Below are 9657 nucleotides of genomic sequence, written 5' to 3'. Positions count from 1 at the left end.
CTCCCGAAGGACCAATGCCTGGGAAAAGAACAGGAGCTGTCCCGGAGCCCTTGGGTGGAGCGGGGTGCCAGCAGCCCCGCTGCAGCCTGGGATACCCCATGCCAAATAACCTTTAGGTATAAATGTGCCTTTGCTCCGGGGCCGGGCCGAGGAAGAGGAGGAGGAAGAGGCGAAGGAGGCGGAGGCGGCCGGTCGGCCCCGGGGTGGGGCGGGCAACCCGGGCCGGGGACGCCGTGTCGGTGCGAGCCTGCAGGAGACGGGCCCGCGCCAGCAGAGCCGGGTAGGACAGCGGGTCTTGTTCTTTATTGCACTTTTTACCTTTCCCCCGACCCCCTCCCAGCATGGAGAGCCCGGGGCGCGGCGGGCGGCTTTCCTCCCCGGCTGGGCTGTGCGGCTGGCGGGGCGGGAGCGGGGCTGAGCTGCCGCTGAGCGCTCCTTGGGAGAGGATCGCGGGGACGGCGCCGCTCTGCGCTGGGCGCTGCGGAAGAGCCCGGGCTGAGGGACCGGGACAGCCTGGTCCTGCCTGGTCCTCTGCCGCGACAGCCTCGGCCGGGCATCGGCTTCTGCGGCGACAGAGATGAGCTCGTCCCTGCTCCGATCTACTAACAGCCGGCTCCTTCCTGGCTGTGGGGACTCTGGTGTAGTCCCCTCCTTCTTGCTGGCGTCCGGGGCTTTTTAATTTTATGAAAGCTCCTCTGTCCCACTTCAGTGGATGCTGGTTGAGTGGCTTCTCAGTCCTTCACGGTGGTGCATCTCCAGGAGGTGAATCCTCCCTCCCTGGAGGTGCTTTTGGGGTCTCATTCAATTTTTTGAGAGGAGGGGATGAGAAGAGGGGTTGTGATTGAAAAAGGATCAGAAGCTGCTGGATCAAAAAGAAAACAGGGAGGAAAAAAAAGAATCAATCCTGCCAAGGAGCTGTGACTACAGAGGCTAATTTACCAGAAAGCAATGGGAACAGGGCCTCCAGGAGGGAAACCTCCAAACCTCAGGAAAGTCTGGCAGCTGCGGGGAGTGGGGAAGTGTGGCTGGCAGTGTGTCTGAGGCCAACACCTCCTGCCTGCCAGCATGTGTCAAACTGTTTAGGGTGCTAATGAGAAGAATTCACCAATTAAGCGACATTTCATCCTTTTTTCCTTGAATGTTTTCCAAATGTGCTGTCCCGAACTGTAACCTCAAATTTTTAAATAATGTGACGCATTAATATTGCCCATCTTCTGTAGCAAGGTGTTTTCCTTAGCTGTGATTAATCACCCTGTTTTTCTTTTCCAATTAAGCTGCTCACTTGGAGCACTGAGACAACCAGTGTCTCATTGTATGAGCTCGTCTCAAAATTATCAGCAAGTTTGTCTCTTAGATTGGATTTTTTGTTTTCAGTTTTGGGTTATTATATTTTACTGGCAATTGTAACATGTAGGAGGTTACTTGGGTCCATGACCTGTTAATGCATGGGCAGACTGGGAGGGGGCTGATAAGACCAGAGCCTTGATTGCACGCACGTAGGTGTGCTTGGCTTCTTGCAGACTTTATGTCCTGTAAGAGAGCTACTGAGTCACTATGGGTGATCAGTTGCCCCCAGATCAGATCTGTTAAACATTTGAAAGTGATGTTCCAGTAATAGTTTTTGTACATTAAATATAAAGATCAGCGAGTTAATCTTTGACGTTATCCGGATGATGCGCAACATTCCATGGTGAGCTTAGTCCCTTTTGGCAATAACTGTGGACGGGTACTGGAGCTGAGCTGCTTGAGGAGGGGAAGAAAGGGGAAGGAGCAGCCAAGTACTTGCAATTCTCAAGCATGGGAAGAGTCTGGAAGTGCTGGGCTGAGGCTCCTGTTGCTGGGGCCTCCTGTCTCCTGATGTAATTGGCTTCATCTTTAGCAGTGACAGCCTTAAGGGTTCCCAGAAGTGGTGAGGAGCAGACCTGATCACCAAATGCATTATTTTGCTGAAAATTTTAAAGCGAAGCATATTACTTTTGCCAACACTTGCAGTATATTTTTTTAAAGTTTTGAATGCTTTTGATTGACAGCTTTGACTCAACTGCAGACGGGCTTCCCTGGCTGGGCTGTATGTCCCCAGATGTGTCATCATCTCCCCTTTGGGTGATCTCACACCGCCTGGTGGGAGGTTGTGCTCTGGCGAGTGCATCCAGGGTGACTGAACCACAGCTCCAGTGAGGCACTGCTTCAAAACCAAGTTTTTGTTGAAAAACATAGTAGATCTGGTGGTTTTAGAAATAAAATACTGAAATACCGGACAGAGTGTTTTTAGTGGAAAGCTTTTTTTTTTTTTTTTTTTCCCTCTTCTGGAGAAAGCCACGATTTTCAGTAGGAAAACACCATGAAGGGAGTTTTTTCAGCAGCCCCAGGCAGCAGTTATTAAGGTTCAATATTAATGGAGGGATGAGAAATGAATGCAGTCAGTCTTGTCTGTTTCTCGCCTTGACAGCATCCATGAGTGAAACCCCAACTTCCACGTCATCCTGGTGTGGCACTTTCTTCTCAGAGAGTAGGTGGCTTGTATAAATCTTTATGCTTTGGTCCAAAAGCCTACGTGGTATATGTGCCAATACCAGTCCCTTTCATGCCTTGGTGGATTTTTGTATGCTAGTTGCCTAGTTCCTAGCCTAACAGAGCGGTGAGTAGCCAGGTTTATTTCCCACACTTTTGAGGCATACATGAAAGTTTTTAGGACCTGGGAGTTCTGCTGGGATGCTGTTTGCTGTACCAAGTGCTGTTTTCAGGGAAAAATGTCATGAGCAGGTTCTAAACTTTATGACTGGGGATGCCATGTTCCAAATAGTGGATCTTATTTTCTGCCTTGCATAATATTTGTCTAACTTGGTGGTGAATTTTAGCAAAGCTTTTCTGGCCTGTCCTGCAGTAGTTACATTTAAGTTTGTCAGACAGTGTGGCTGGGAACCTTCCTCTGTAACATCTGGACATGGGCAGTGCTGGAAACAGGATACTTGGCAAAAATGAACCTTGTCTCTGAACCATTGTGTTTTTTCTAATGGAATTAGTTTGCCACCTGCATCTCTCTGGGGTGTGACTTTATTTTAGAGATATTGTAAATGTATAAACAACCTTCTGACCTTCCTCACTTCCATCTTTTGCTTTCTTCTCCATTTCCTTCTCTTCATCTTCTCTCACAGTCCTGCGTCCTTGCAGATGTACCTCACTGCTGGCTTGAGACATGTTACCAATTGACCATTGTTTCACAGCTACTTCAGACAAGAGGAGGAAGGAGCTTGCTCAGTGGGACAGGTATACTCCAGGATTTAATGAGCACCCCCTAAATATCACATCAGCTAAGCTTTGACTTTTTTTTAAAATTTTATTTTATTTTTTTTTCCCCTGAAGGCATCACAGTACCCTGGTTCTCACCCTCTGACTCCTGAGCATTGTGGCAGCTCAGCGGAACTCAGTGCTGGGGCCCCTGTGCGTATATATCAAATCAGCCTCTCCATTTCTTGTACAGAACGGACCTTAAATAAAGAGTTGTGAGCAGTGAGACCGAAACTCCCCAGTGACTCTGTGATTCAGGAACTCAATTACCTTCGACAGGGTAATGCTGTGAGAGAGAGGTTTAGTAGTATTTTTCATGGAAGTTTCTCAGATATTTGTGTTCAAGGCCTGAATATTTGGGATTATATTTTTTTATTTATTGTAGTCAGTCAAAACATTGGCACTGAAACTTCTGTGGGAAGGTTGCAAACTATTAATTATTTTCAGTGTACTTGGCCTAATGAGAAGGATTATTAACATAACCAGTCTTGCAGGTGATGACAAATTCAACAAGCATTACTTCTACTTTTTAAAGAGTTGGGTTTTCATTATTATTAGTCTTTCACATAGATGCCCTTCTCCAGCTGACACAAATTCCTTTTAGAGCCAACCTGAACCTTGTAATTTGCCAGAAATTTAGGATTGCTTTTTAAATAAAATAGTTTCCCTCCTTACTTAATGTAGCAACTAAAACCAGGGCTTTCATTTTGTCTTCTAGAAAGCGAAATGTGGTGACACTATCTCAGCATTCCAAAGTTGCCTTACATTCAATTCTGTGTCTTACCAATCCATCTTAAGAGGAAGAACATGTCTGCTGAATCACAGGATAATTTTTGTCTTCTCATTCAATTAAACACCTTACCTCACCAATATGGCCAGGAGGAAAATAGTTTTCCATTGTTCCTATGTGTTTACTTTCAATATTGAGTGTAGCAGCCTGGATCACAGAGGCCAGACTGAGAATGGACTTAATGGTGGTGAAGAGGATATGGACATTTGGGACCAGCTTGCACTTCTGTTCTACCTACAGCCTCCTTCGTCGGGTCACTCACAGCTCTGACATAATATTGTCAGCACACGTGTAAGCATTAAATTGCTTTTGTGGCTTTGATGGACATCTGTTTTGGTGAATATATGTTAGTTTCTTGCTGGAACTAGTATCCAGATTGACATGAAAGACAAGCTATGTAATCTTACTCATTTTACTGCCTCCATTGCATGTATTGCAAGCGTGCGTTTGTTGTGCGGTACCGTATTACATTGACTACTAAAGTGTCTTGTGGGCTCAATGACTTTTGAAAATGGAGCAATAAAATATTAATTCATGAGAAAGTAATATAATAACGTGAATCCCTGTCTAGTATATCAGCTGAACTGTATGTGTGAGAAAAGTTAGCCTTCTAATAGCCTAAATAGGGAGCTGCTTGTGTGTACCTGTAGGAAAGAAAAAAAAAGTCCTGCCCCTGCATGATTTTTATTAATATTAAATATTTAGATTTCCCTCAGTGAGCGGGTGTGGTGATGATTTATCTGTAGTTAAAGGAAATTAATCTGTTCTGGGTTTAGCTACTCACTTGCTTTGAGGTATCAGAGGGGACAGGGTCACTTCATATGGTTAGAAGTACTCAAGTTTTATGATGAGGCACTACTCTTCTGATGAAAACATACCTTTGAGCATCCCACCCTTACGGCTCTCCATCAGTAACTTACTGAACTTTCCCCAGTCTAAGCAAAGCTTTGGTGCTGCTTTTTGTGTTAGTCGGTTTCATTGTTGACACCATTTTTTCTTCAGTTCCACTGAAATCTACCCTCTGATGGTCTTTTGACACAGGTGGCTTTGTGGAGCCTGAAATAAGCTGCCATGAAAAATGCTGGTTTTCCGAAGCTGAGGTTAAACACAGCCTCAGTGCTGGGAGCAGCGAGTGCAGGGCATACCCTACAGCAGCGGTGACATGTCATCTCCATGTGTCCCTAAGACTTTTTGCTTCCTATTACAAACACAGAAATGTGAAGCAATGTAAATATCTGCTTATATTCCTTTTCCCCTATGTGCCTCCCCAATTAAAATGCTGCAGACAAGTAAGCATTAAAAAGGAATGTCTATTTCTATCTTGACTTTTAACCCAAGTATTATTTCAATGGCAAAGATATTTCTGTCTTGCCATTCATCTTTTGTGACGTGGTCCAATGCGTAACAGTGTAAACTATATTTAAAAATACAATTATAGAGAACAAAGTGATGACTGAGAAAAGCTGGTGTTGTCAGTACCTATGACAGGGCTCCTTCAGGAGTACAGGTGACATCAGAAGTCAGCGAAGTGTCCTCTCAACTTTGTTTCATGTGATACAGATTCAGATGAATTGTCTTTGATAACTAAGCTTGCAAAGTGATGGTAACTTCCTCAGAAGGGCTCAAACCTTAGTTAATACTGTAGGGAACTTTCTTGTGAATGACCTAAGTGATTTTTACAGTCTTCCTTTCAATTTTTTAACCTGCCTTTCCCCGTCCCGTCCCCCTCCCTCTCCCGTCCTCCCTACCACCCCGATTTTTCAGCTGCGTGTTTTATCTACAGTATTTGCGCCCTGTTTTTGGTGAGTGAGATGGGAACACGGAAATCCCATTTTTCATGTTCCCCAGCTGCACAACGAGCGTATTATAGTTCCACCTGTCTTGGCAGGGATTTCCTGTTTTAGAAGATTAATTTTGTTGAGTAACTCTGAGTTCCTCTAAAAGAAACGCTTTTCTTTTCCTGTATGGCAAGGGAGATTGCAATCTTCTGAGGCTATAAACTTGTTTATACCTATCAGTAAAGCAGTTGCTACCATGTAGGGATACCTCACTGTCTTGTTTAAATTCTGTTCTGTTACACAGATGTAAGTCCAAGTAACTGCTGTGGCTTCCTTTACGTCTTTTAGAGATTGTTTTCTGTGTAGCCAGAGTTTTTCATCCAGCTAGAAGCTTGCCTCTTGCTCTCATTATTTCTTCTTCCAAAGCCAAAAGTCACTATCTATATTTTACTACATCTCAGAAAATTACTGCCTTGGGTTACTTCAAAACTTAAATTCTGCAAGTGTGCAAAAGTGGTTTCTAATGTAGCTGCCCAGTTTTGCTGGTGCTACATATTCATGTGGAAAGTATTCACGTGGAAACAGTTTTCACTCCCTCTCCTCTCCTCTCCTCTCCCTCCTCCCCCTTTTTTCTTTCCCTCCTGTTCAGCTGGTTAACTGCTAGTGCTTCTGCCTCACCCAGTGAGCTTGTTCTGATCGAGTTCCAAAAGTCAGTGCGTGAGGAAATGGCCTTTTTCCTACTGATTTTTGCCTCTGACATGTTGGCACATTTCTTACCTTGTTATGAAGTGCATTTGAACGTTGCTTATTAGGAGAGCTAGATTCTGGCTTCGTACTCATTTTGTTGGGATATCATTGGATATATGTGGTACCATTAGGTTTGAATATTGACATTTGGGTGCAGGTGCACTGTTTGTCTTCATCCCCCAGAGATGCACAGTCAGAGCCGCAATACAGTGAAGCCTTGGTGTACCAGGGGCTGGTAGCGACTGTTCCCACAAGGGTCTCCACCCTTCGTAGTGGGAGGAGGACATAATGTATACATGAGGCAGCACTAAAGCCTTCTGATCTAAAACAGGACCTAGCAGACAGATGAGACACCTGTGAAGTGAAGCAGTGGGGCCGTATGCTGAGCTTGTTTTCTGAAATATGTCATGGTGCTAAGTGAACCAGAAAGAAGAGTCTTTCCACGTGGTTCTGCCCGAAGCTCAGTTGTCTGCCTTTGCTAGGCTGAGCTTCACAGCCAAGTCCAGCTCCTCGAGCGGCGGTGGGTGGCAGAGGTTCTGTGTGCAGGCAGCCAGTGCTCAGGCTGCCGACCAAAAGTACTTTCTCTCCCTGAAGCTCTACAGGTTTGTGAAACCATGCTGTAGTAACAAAAGCACGTGGCATATGTGGCATGTTTTTATTTTCTTCACCTCTAAAATACAAGCAATTTTAAGTCTCATTATTGCATACTCTGTTGCTACGGTTATTTTTAGGCAGTTACTGGGAGGCATAGGCAGGTTGGTTGAGATAAAATAACGGAGCCAGAACCTGCAGCAGGGCTGATGCGCTCATATGTGCCCTGAGAGGGCAGCCCCGCTTCTCGGGATTTCTGGCACAGTGGTGTAGTTGTGGTTTCTGTGTACTTCGTAGAACTAAAATACTAAAAATAATCCTAGACAATTTAAGTTGCTTATGCCAGTGTAGTTTGATTGCCTTGCTTTAAACTGGGAACATTTAGGACACAACTCCATAATTTCAAGCAGTCTCAGGTTTTGCTGTTTGTTCTTTCTTCCTATGCTTTTTAACTAAAGCCTGGTTTGCAGGAGGTCTCTTCATAGCTGGGAATTCCCAGATTTCCAAAGTGCCAGAACTTGGTGCATCACATCTCTGAATCAAACATGGTTACAAGTGAACATGAAGCCAAGATGCAGCACGATGGGAATAGTGGAGAGACAAGGCTAGGAAAAAAATAAAGGGGACAGTGTATCATCCAAAATGAATAGGAGAATGTGGAGAGAAGGGAGGGAGTTCACGAGGGACATTGAGATTTTTTGATCTTTTTTCTAATTTAAGCACAAGCTATAAAAATATTTGTTCATATATCTCTCATATGACTTGCTTTGAAGTCTAGTAAGATTTTTCCATGAATAAAACTCTTTGTTCCTCTCTCTCTGACCTGTCATACTCGATCTTTTAAAATAGCTACAGTTTACCAGCAACTGTAAGAAGATATTGGAACTGGTCTCCCGATTCCACCCTAGCATCCAGAACCAACACACCAATCAGTGGTTAATAAAAGCCGTAAGAAATAAGCAACTTGGTCTGTGTGTGCCGTGGACACATCACTTATTGGAGATGGCAAGGCAGCACAATGAGATGTTGTCCCATTATTTTTTCACTGGATCTCATTAAGCCCAGATCTAGCCTTGTTAATTTGACACTACTGTTGATTTGAAATTAAGAAAGAAATTCCTAAGAAACAGTTGGGAAATACTGTTCAAAATATGTAGTTTTTCTCTCCCTCCTATTCTATGTCCAGGTGGAATTTTGGCCACAAACCAGACTTCTGTGTGTTTTTTCCACCATGTACTTAATTTGTCTCATGCAGTTTTAAGGAGTTAGACTAAAAGATGTCAGCTCTGCTAGAGAGCTTTTTTTTAAAATCTGATATAACGAAATCATTTGATACTGATTTTAAAACTCATACTGACAAAAACTGGAAAAATAACTTGACAAATGACAGTCTTCTGCCAAATACCTTTGAACAGGTCACACTCAGCTGGACAATTTGGAGAAACACTGTGGAAAGAAATTTAATTAAGCTAGTTCTTTAATAAATTTCCCCTTAATACCATTACAGTGTACATCAGATAGGAAAAACTGAAAGGAAAAAGGTGAATTTGAAACCTTGGAAAATCACAGTCAACTAGATGGAAAGGCTATAAACAGATGGGATGAATTGGAAAAGGGCAAAATGTACAGAACCCGATGTGCTAAGTGCAGACTGGTTTGGAAAAACAGTTGAACTTGGCAGGATTGCTTGTGTGTGTAAGGTTACATGTGTGGATATGTGGAATCGATCACTGCAGACCGATAGTGCAAAGCAAATGGTGTTTTTCTGTGCATTAAAAAGGCAGAATGTTAATTTACATAGACAGTATCTCGGTATCTGTCAAAGAACTTGAATGAAGCAACTGCAGTAATGCAGAACTGGCAATAAACTTGCTATGCAGGCATTCATTTATAGCCTTCAGACTTTAGTAGCCTTGAATCTAATCCTAATGTGTTTATGTACCATCATCCGCTAAGTGCAAAGCACTTTGCTAATATGCAGATTAGTTTTTTGGTACTGAGTGAATGTGTCGTGTGTATCAGCTGCGACAGCATGTTCCCATCAGTACGAAACACAGGTAGAAAACTCATTTTTAGTGTAGAGACTGGGAGGAGCAATGTTGTGATAGCTGAGGTTTCTGATGGTCTGCAGGCAACGCCACAGGTGCAGCCGGTGTGCGGTAGCACTTACATGTGCTCACTGAACACGTGTGCTTGAATGTTATGTTAAGACTCATCTTACTAAGGGTGTGATATATGCAGAGTTTGCCCAGAAGGACTTATTTCAAAATACTTTGTTTCAGGCAAGATGTGTAGTATGGGATACTGGTTTGTCCTTTTAAGCTACACGACAAAAGGACTTTTCAGGTATATCTTAGCAGGGAGTGGAAAAACAGTGTGACAGGATGGCAATATTCTGCGTGCTGACAGCGCTGGAAGGGGCAGTGCCCTGGAGGATCTATTACCCGCTGTAATGAGAAACAC

The 9657-nt window shown here is 43.8% G+C and overlaps 1 protein-coding gene across 1 annotated transcript in view; it reads left to right on the top strand.

The window, feature by feature from the left end:
- The first annotated feature begins 212 nt into the window (after positions 1 to 212).
- The window catches only part of PIK3CB (phosphatidylinositol-4,5-bisphosphate 3-kinase catalytic subunit beta), a 101761-nt gene continuing 92316 nt past the window's right edge, over positions 213 to 9657 (top strand). Inside the window, exon 1 of the mRNA XM_065639836.1 lies at positions 213 to 280. The gene's annotated coding sequence lies outside the window, so the exon portion shown is untranslated. The remainder of the gene's footprint in view (positions 281 to 9657) is intronic.

The sequence above is a fragment of the Caloenas nicobarica genome, chromosome 8 (assembly GCF_036013445.1).
Source record: "Caloenas nicobarica isolate bCalNic1 chromosome 8, bCalNic1.hap1, whole genome shotgun sequence".
Lineage (NCBI taxonomy): Eukaryota > Metazoa > Chordata > Aves > Columbiformes > Columbidae > Caloenas > Caloenas nicobarica.
This window is presented reverse-complemented; position numbering and strand designations above follow the sequence as displayed.